General features: G+C 30.3%; 2 non-coding genes across 2 annotated transcripts; both read right to left on the bottom strand.

Annotated features, from left to right (window-relative positions):
- Positions 1 to 5,415: 5,415 nt before the first annotated feature.
- On the bottom strand, positions 5,416 to 9,365 carry LOC138927434 (large subunit ribosomal RNA). The gene has a single exon (XR_011443927.1). It is a non-coding gene; the product is annotated as a large subunit ribosomal RNA (ribosomal RNA).
- Positions 9,366 to 9,683: 318 nt separating this feature from the next.
- On the bottom strand, positions 9,684 to 9,862 carry LOC138927440 (5.8S ribosomal RNA). Its single transcript, XR_011443933.1, has one exon. It is a non-coding gene; the product is annotated as a 5.8S ribosomal RNA (ribosomal RNA).
- Positions 9,863 to 10,000: the final 138 nt, after the last annotated feature.

A 10,000-nucleotide genomic window follows, 5' to 3' on the forward strand; every position in this document is an offset into this window, starting at 1 on the left:
TATATTTGCTTAATTTTATAATAAAATTATCGCATATGTATTTTGATAATAAATTTAAAATTTATTTTCTTTGTATATAAAAGTCTAGTTTTATATGATATAAAACTAAGCACTTTTTAATTTTCATATATTTATATATTTTCATATATATAGTTTATTCATATTTATTTATACAATAATAATAATAATAATATTACTACTATTATCATATACGTATATGAAATTAAATTTAATTCCATATACTTACTAGGATATAATAAAAAGAAATTTTTATTTGCCTAGAACCAGAAATTAACGATAATAATTGGAAACTTGTCAAATTATAATTTATAATAAGACGTAGACGCTTCAACGATATTATCTAAGTATACAATATAGTGTATATATAATATATAATATAGTATGTTATATTATATAGATAGGCTTACACCACCTACCATATATACCTTTTTGACCACACTTTCGTCAAGCTGGGTATTTATTTGCCTTCTTTCCCTCACCTAAAAATACTCATCGGTATTTTAGTATATTCATATAATATAAATAATATACTATATTGGTAGGACGACACCACCTACCCTATATACCTTTTTGAACACACTTTCGTCAAGCTGGGTATTTATTTGCCTTTTTACCCTCACCTAAATATACTCATCGGTATATTTCAGTATATTTTAGTATATCCATATGAATATGTATATCCATATCCATATCCATATCCATATCCATATGAAAATAATTTAATATTTCCATATTTATTATAATATAATAAATATTATTATATTATATATTATATGGTAGGCTATCCCCATCACCTACCATATATTTCATATACATATAAATATTTTCATATCCATATATATTTTTTTATATTCATATATTTTCATATATGTTATATGCATATGTATTCATAACCATATGCTCATATATTAATACTGGCGGTCTTCTGTTTAATATAATATTATTTTAATATTATATTGGCAGGCTGAACACCACCTACCCTATATACCTTTTTGAACACGGTTTCGTCAATCCGGTCATTTATTGTATGGGAAGTATGACTTTCCCACACATATTTGGATATCCATACGATTGCATATCCATATGAAAATATTTTTAATATTTTTAATATATTTTTAATATTTCCATATTTAATATAATATAATTAAATTATTATATTATATATTATATGGTAGGCTATCACCATCACCTACCATATATTTCATATACATATAAATATTTTCATATCCATATATATTTTTTTATATTCATATATTTTCATATATGTTATATGCATATGTATTCATAACCATATGCTTATATATTAATACTGGCGGTCTTCTGTTTAATATAATATTATTTTAATATTATATTGGTAGGCCGAACACCACCTACCCTATATACCTTTTTGAACACGGTTTCGTCAATCCGGTCATTTATTGTATGGGAAGTATGACTTTCCCACACATATTTGGATATCCATACGATTGCATATCCATATGAAAATATTTTTAATATTTTTAATATATTTTTAATATTTCCATATTTAATATAATATAATTAAATTATTATATTATATATTATATGGTAGGCTATCACCATCACCTACCATATATTTCATATACATATAAATATTTTCATATCCATATATATTTTTTTATATTCATATATTTTCATATATGTTATATGCATATGTATTCATAACCATATGCTCATATATTAATACTGGCGGTCTTCTGTTTAATATAATATTATTTTAATATTATATTGGTAGGCCGAACACCACCTACCCTATATACCTTTTTGAACACGGTTTCGTCAATCCGGTCATTTATTGTATGGGAAGTATGACTTTCCCACACATATTTGGATATCCATACGATTGCATATCCATATGAAAATATTTTTAATATTTTTAATATATTTTTAATATTTCCATATTTAATATAATATAATTAAATTATTATATTATATATTATATGGTAGGCTATCACCATCACCTACCATATATTTCATATACATATAAATATTTTCATATCCATATATATTTTTTTATATTCATATATTTTCATATATGTTATATGCATATGTATTCATAACCATATGCTTATATATTAATACTGGCGGTCTTCTGTTTAATATAATATTATTTTAATATTATATTGGCAGGCTGAACACCACCTACCCTATATACCTTTTTGAACACGGTTTCGTCAATCCGGTCATTTATTGTATGGGAAGTATGACTTTCCCACACATATTTGGATATCCATACGATTGCATATCCATATGAAAATATTTTTAATATTTTTAATATATTTTTAATATTTCCATATTTAATATAATATAATTAAATTATTATATTATATATTATATGGTAGGCTATCACCATCACCTACCATATATTTCATATAAATATAAATATTTTCATATCCATATATATTTTTTTATATTCATATATTTTCATATATGTTATATGCATATGTATTCATAACCATATGCTTATATATTAATACTGGCGGTCTTCTGTTTAATATAATATTATTTTAATATTATATTGGCAGGCTGAACACCACCTACCCTATATACCTTTTTGAACACGGTTTCGTCAATCCGGTCATTTATTGTATGGGAAGTATGACTTTCCCACACATATTTGGATATCCATACGATTGCATATCCATATGAAAATATTTTTAATATTTTTAATATATTTTTAATATTTCCATATTTAATATAATATAATTAAATTATTATATTATATATTATATGGTAGGCTATCCTCATCACCTACCATATATTTCATATACATATAATTATTTTCATATCCATATATATTTTTTTTATATTCATATATTTTCATATATGTTATATGCATATGTATTCATAACCATATGCTCATATATTAATACTGGCGGTCTTCTGTTTAATATAATATTATTTTAATATTATATTGGTAGGCCGAACACCACCTACCCTATATACCTTTTTGAACACGGTTTCGTCAATCCGGTCATTTATTGTATGGGAAGTATGACTTTCCCACACATATTTGGATATCCATACGATTGCATATCCATATGAAAATATTTTTAATATTTTTAATATATTTTTAATATTTCCATATTTAATATAATATAATTAAATTATTATATTATATATTATATGGTAGGCTATCACCATCACCTACCATATATTTCATATACATATAAATATTTTCATATCCATATATATTTTTTTATATTCATATATTTTCATATATGTTATATGCATATGTATTCATAACCATATGCTTATATATTAATACTGGCGGTCTTCTGTTTAATATAATATTATTTTAATATTATATTGGCAGGCTGAACACCACCTACCCTATATACCTTTTTGAACACGGTTTCGTCAATCCGGTCATTTATTGTATGGGAAGTATGACTTTCCCACACATATTTGGATATCCATACGATTGCATATCCATATGAAAATATTTTTAATATTTTTAATATATTTTTAATATTTCCATATTTAATATAATATAATTAAATTATTATATTATATATTATATGGTAGGCTATCACCATCACCTACCATATATTTCATATACATATAAATATTTTCATATCCATATATATTTTTTTATATTCATATATTTTCATATATGTTATATGCATATGTATTCATAACCATATGCTCATATATTAATACTGGCGGTCTTCTGTTTAATATAATATTATTTTAATATTATATTGGTAGGCCGAACACCACCTACCCTATATACCTTTTTGAACACGGTTTCGTCAATCCGGTCATTTATTGTATGGGAAGTATGACTTTCCCACACATATTTGGATATCCATACGATTGCATATCCATATGAAAATATTTTTAATATTTTTAATATATTTTTAATATTTCCATATTTAATATAATATAATTAAATTATTATATTATATATTATATGGTAGGCTATCACCATCACCTACCATATATTTCATATACATATAAATATTTTCATATCCATATATATTTTTTTATATTCATATATTTTCATATATGTTATATGCATATGTATTCATAACCATATGCTCATATATTAATACTGGCGGTCTTCTGTTTAATATAATATTATTTTAATATTATATTGGCAGGCTGAACACCACCTACCCTATATACCTTTTTGAACACGGTTTCGTCAATCCGGTCATTTATTGTATGGGAAGTATGACTTTCCCACACATATTTGGATATCCATACGATTGCATATCCATATGAAAATATTTTTAATATTTTTAATATATTTTTAATATTTCCATATTTAATATAATATAATTAAATTATTATATTATATATTATATGGTAGGCTAACATCATCACCTACCATATATTCCATATACATATAAATATTTTCATATTCATATATATTTTTTTTTATATATTCATATATTTTCATATATGTTATATGCATATGTATTCATAACCATATGCTTATATATTAATACTGGCGATCTTCTGTTTAATATAATATTATTTTAATATTATATTGGTAGGCCGAACACCACCTACCCTATATACCTTTTTGAACACGGTTTCGTCAATCCGGTCATTTATCGTATAGGAAGTACGACTTTCCCACACATATTTGGATATCCATACGATTGCATATCCATATGAAAATATTTTTAATATTTTTAATATTCGTGAGTTTTTAAATAGGGACAGAAGGAATCTCTTGAATTGAATCATGCGCGTCACTAATAAGATGACGAGGCATTTGGCTACCTATGCGAAAGTAATTCAACTCCCGCCGTCTTAAGGTTTAAGACTTATAACAATATATGTTTAATATTTTTAATATCCGTGAGGTTTTAAATAGGGACAGAAGGAATCTCTTGAATTGAATCATGCGCGTCACTAATAAGATGACGAGGCATTTGGCTACCTATGCGAAAGTAATTCAACTCCCGCCGTCTTAAGGTTTAAGACTTATAACAATATAAATGAAAAATATTATTTTCATTTTTCACGTCACTAATAAGATGACGAGGCATTTGGCTACCTAAACGAAAGTAATTCATCTTCCGCCGTTATAAGGTTTAAGACTTATAACAATATAAATGAAAAATATTATTTTCATTTTTCACGTCACTAATAAGATGACGAGGCATTTGGCTACCTAAACGAAAGTAATTCATCTTCCGCCGTTATAAGGTTTAAGACTTATAACAATATAAATGAAAAATATTATTTTCATTTTTCACGTCACTAATAAGATGACGAAACAGTTAGTAGGCCACAATTAGTAGGGAAACGTGGACAACCCGTGATAAATCCTTATATGCTTTCTTAGATATAGCATATAAAGATTTTTTATACTAAATATACATATTTACACATGCATATTTACATTTTTTTTATATTTCGAATCATCAAGCAAAGGATAAGCTTCAGTGGATCGCAGTATGGCAGCTGCTCAACCACTTACAACACCTTGCCCGTTACAAAAGTCGTTTACAATTGATTCTAGGCTTTGTCATTGTATTAAATAATGTTTTCATATGTAACTAGCATGGCATCAGGTGATCAAAGATCCTCCCAATTTACTATGTTACAAATTACATTGGCATCACATCCATTGTCGTTTAAAATATAAATAATAAACTTTAAATGGTTTAGAAGCCATACAATGCAAATTGCCCCTTATTTATCATTGCAGTCCAGCACGGATACGACCTTAGAGGCGTTCAGGCATAATCCAACGGACGTAGCGTCATACCACTGTTCGCTCGAACAAGTATTGTGCCATTGGTCCGTACCTGCGGTTCCTCTCGTACTACGCAGGAATGCTGTCGCAACAACGTTTTGTCATTAGTAGGGTAAAACTAACCTGTCTCACGACGGTCTAAACCCAGCTCACGTTCCCTTGCATGGGTGAACAATCCAACGCTTGGTGAATTTTGCTTCACAATGATAGGAAGAGCCGACATCGAAGGATCAAAAAGCGACGTCGCTATGAACGCTTGGCCGCCACAAGCCAGTTATCCCTATGGTAACTTTTCTGACACCTCTTGTTAAAAACTCTTTAAACCAAAAGGATCGATAGGCCGAGCTTTTGCTGTCCCTGTGTGTACTGAACACCGAGATCAAGTCAGCATTTGCCCTTTTGCTCTATGTGTGGTTTCTGTCCGCACTGAGCTGGCCTTGGGACACCTCCGTTATTATTTGAGAGATGTACCGCCCCAGTCAAACTCCCTACCTGGCAATGTCCTTGAATTGGATCATACCTGAGTAATTGGAGTTATACCAAATTTTCAAATCGATAATACATGAATGCATCTCTCATTAAAGAATTTGTTTGCGATTATATAACAAACTCGTGATACTTTGATCAAGAAGCTTGCATCAAAACCCAATACCATAAGATATAATAAATATATCCGTATAATGGCTAGGAAATGATACACGTTCCATTTAATCAAGTAAGTAAGGAAACAATAAGAGTAGTGGTATTTCATTGTCGATACCAAACCGAAGTCTAATATCTCCCACTTATTCTACACCTCTTATGTCTCCTTACACTGCCAGATTAGAGTCAAGCTCAAAAGGGTCTTCTTTCCCCGCTAATTATTCCAAGCCCGTTCCCTTGGCTGTGGTTTCGCTAGATAGTAGATAGGGACAGAAGGAATCTCGTTAATCCATTCATGCGCGTCACTAATTAGATGACGAGGCATTTGGCTACCTTAAGAGAGTCATAGTTACTCCCGCCGTTGACCCGCGCTTACTTGAATTTCTTCACTTTGACATTCAGAGCACTGGGCAGAAATCACATTGTGTCAACACCCGCTAGGGCCATCACAATGCTTTGTTTTAATTAGACAGTCGGATTCCCCAAGTCCGTGCCAGTTCTGAATTGATTGTTAATTGATAATCGTTATAATTAATAAGAACTAATTGGTTTGACCCAACTAGTATTCTTAAAAATTTTAGCAAGAAAGTTCCACAATTGGATACGTAACTAAACTATCCGGGGAACAAGTTACAACCATAAATGATTATAACTCTATTTACCCAGAACGAGCACATAAACCATATTATTGTTTCCCAATCAAGCCCGACTATCTCAATCTTCAGAGCCAATCCTTATCCCGAAGTTACGGATCTAATTTGCCGACTTCCCTTACCTACATTATTCTATCGACTAGAGACTCTTCACCTTGGAGACCAGCTGCGGATATTGGTACGGCCTGTTGAGAAGTTTGCGTATCCCCACCATAAATTTTCAAGGTCCGAGGAGAAAATATCGACACAACAGTATATGTCATGCTCTTCTAGCCCATCTACCATATCTCTCTGCGAAAGACTTCCATGGTAGTACGACTATAAAACAGAAAAGAAAACTCTTCCGATATCTCTCGACGGCTTCTTTATGGTCGTTCCTGTTGCCAGGATGAGCACGAGGCCCATATTTAATAACAAACGGATACTCAACAGGTTACGGAATTGGAACCGTATTCCCTTTCGTTCAAAATTATTCAAGTATATAATTTTCACAATAATTGTAATATTTATTTTTACTTGAAAATTTTCGGCTTTCGCCTTGAACTTAGGACCGACTAACTCGTGATCAACCACTGTTCACACGAAACCCTTCTCCACTTCAGTCCTCCAAGGTCTCATTCGATTATTTGCTACTACCACCAAGATCTGTACCAATAGCAGCTCCATGCAGGCTTACGCCAAACACTTCTACGCATACCATTGTACCTTCCTACTCACTAAAGTTTCAAAATTTATATTACAAGTAATATAAATCATCTACTTTAGCGGTAATGTATAGGTATACAACTTAAGCGCCATCCATTTTAAGGGCTAGTTGCTTCGGCAGGTGAGTTGTTACACACTCCTTAGCGGATTTCGACTTCCATGATCACCGTCCTGCTGTTTTAAGCAACCAACGCCTTTCATGGTTTCTGCATGAGTTGTTAATTTGGGCACCGTAACATTACGTTTGGTTCATCCCACAGCGCCAGTTCTGCTTACCAAAAGTGGCCCACTGGGCACATTATATCATAACCTTAAACTTCATATCAAGAAAGTTAAGGTTCTTACCCATTTAAAGTTTGAGAATAGGTTAAGATCGTTTCGACCCTAAGGCCTCTAATCATTCGCTTTACCAGATAAGATTATTTTATATAACATTAAAATGCACCAGCTATCCTGAGGGAAACTTCGGAAGGAACCAGCTACTAGATGGTTCGATTGGTCTTTCGCCCCTATACTCAATTCTGACAATCGATTTGCACGTCAGAACTGTTTCGGTCTTCCATCAGGGTTTCCCCTGACTTCAACCTGATCAAGTATAGTTCACCATCTTTCGGGTCACAGCATATCTGCTCAAGGTACGTTCCAGTTAGAGGCATAAATAATATAAATATTATTATACATAACTATATAGAACGCCCCGGGATTGTGTTAATTAACTATAAAATAGTTAAAAAACTAATCCCATTAATAGTCAAGTTAATTACGCTATTAGGTTTATATCCCAATAACTTGCACATATGTTAGACTCCTTGGTCCGTGTTTCAAGACGGGTCCCGAAGGTATCCTGAATCTTTCGCATTGTTAATCATACAAGTGCATATAATAAACACAAAAATCAATGATAATTATGCCATTATATAATTCCGAAAAATTAACGCACTGTATTCTTATTAATCTATCAACACTTTATCAAATTAATGACATTTATCCTATGTTAAAATGCAAGCATAATAATTTGAATAAACTATAAGTCATATTTTATGATAAATTATATATGTTAATAGATTACAATGTCCTTATATGGAAAAAATGCACACTATTTCTATAATATTATTTAAATATTATAACTTTAATGATGAATTTTCCATAATGGATATTCAGGTTCATCGGGCTTAACCTCTAAGCAGTTTCACGTACTATTTAACTCTCTATTCAGAGTTCTTTTCAACTTTCCCTCACGGTACTTGTTTACTATCGGTCTCATGGTTATATTTAGTTTTAGATGGAGTTTACCACCCACTTAGTGCTGCACTATCAAGCAACACGACTCTTTGGAAACATCATCTAGTAATCATTAACGTTATACGGGCCTGGCACCCTCTATGGGTAAATGGCCTCATTTAAGAAGGACTTAAATCGTTAATTTCTCATACTAGAATATTGACGCTCCATACACTGCATCTCACATTTGCCATATAGACAAAGTGACTTAGTGCTGAACTGATTTCTTTTCGCTCGCCGCTACTAAGAAAATCCTTGTTAGTTTCTTTTCCTCCCCTAATTAATATGCTTAAATTCAGGGGGTAGTCCCATATGAGTTGAGGTTGTATAAAGCAATGTATATATATATAAACAATATATCTCTATGAAGAACAATATATTTGATATATTTTCAATTTTCGCATCTTTAAATAAGAGACAATTCTAGTTAAAAAAAATTTAATTTTTTTTATGCTAGACATTTCTCAGTATTATTTGAATTGAAAAAAGAAAGAATTGTATATCTTCATTTTTTCTTTTATAAATATTTGAGATAATTGCTTTTATATTTAATATTATGAATATATAAATATATCCAATAATATACCATATGCATATCATTATAAAAATATATAATAATAAGCAACTTTATTAGCATAGTCTTACAACCCTCAACCATATGTAGTCCAAGCAGCACTATAAAATTAATTAAAGTACATAACAGCATGGACTGCGATATGCGTTCAAAATGTCGATGTTCATGTGTCCTGCAGTTCACACGATGACGCACAGTTTGCTGCGTTCTTCATCGACCCATGAGCCGAGTGATCCACCGCTTAGAGTTTTATAAATATATATAAATATACAATTCGTCAATTATGTTTTTATTGAAAGAAATTAAAAATACACCATTTAACTGGCATATATCAATTCCTTCAATAAAGTTATTTTTATACCTAAAATAATTGTTGCGAAATGTCTT

This window comes from Drosophila bipectinata, unplaced genomic scaffold (assembly GCF_030179905.1).
Source record: "Drosophila bipectinata strain 14024-0381.07 unplaced genomic scaffold, DbipHiC1v2 scaffold_25, whole genome shotgun sequence".
In the NCBI taxonomy this organism is placed as follows: domain Eukaryota; kingdom Metazoa; phylum Arthropoda; class Insecta; order Diptera; family Drosophilidae; genus Drosophila; species Drosophila bipectinata.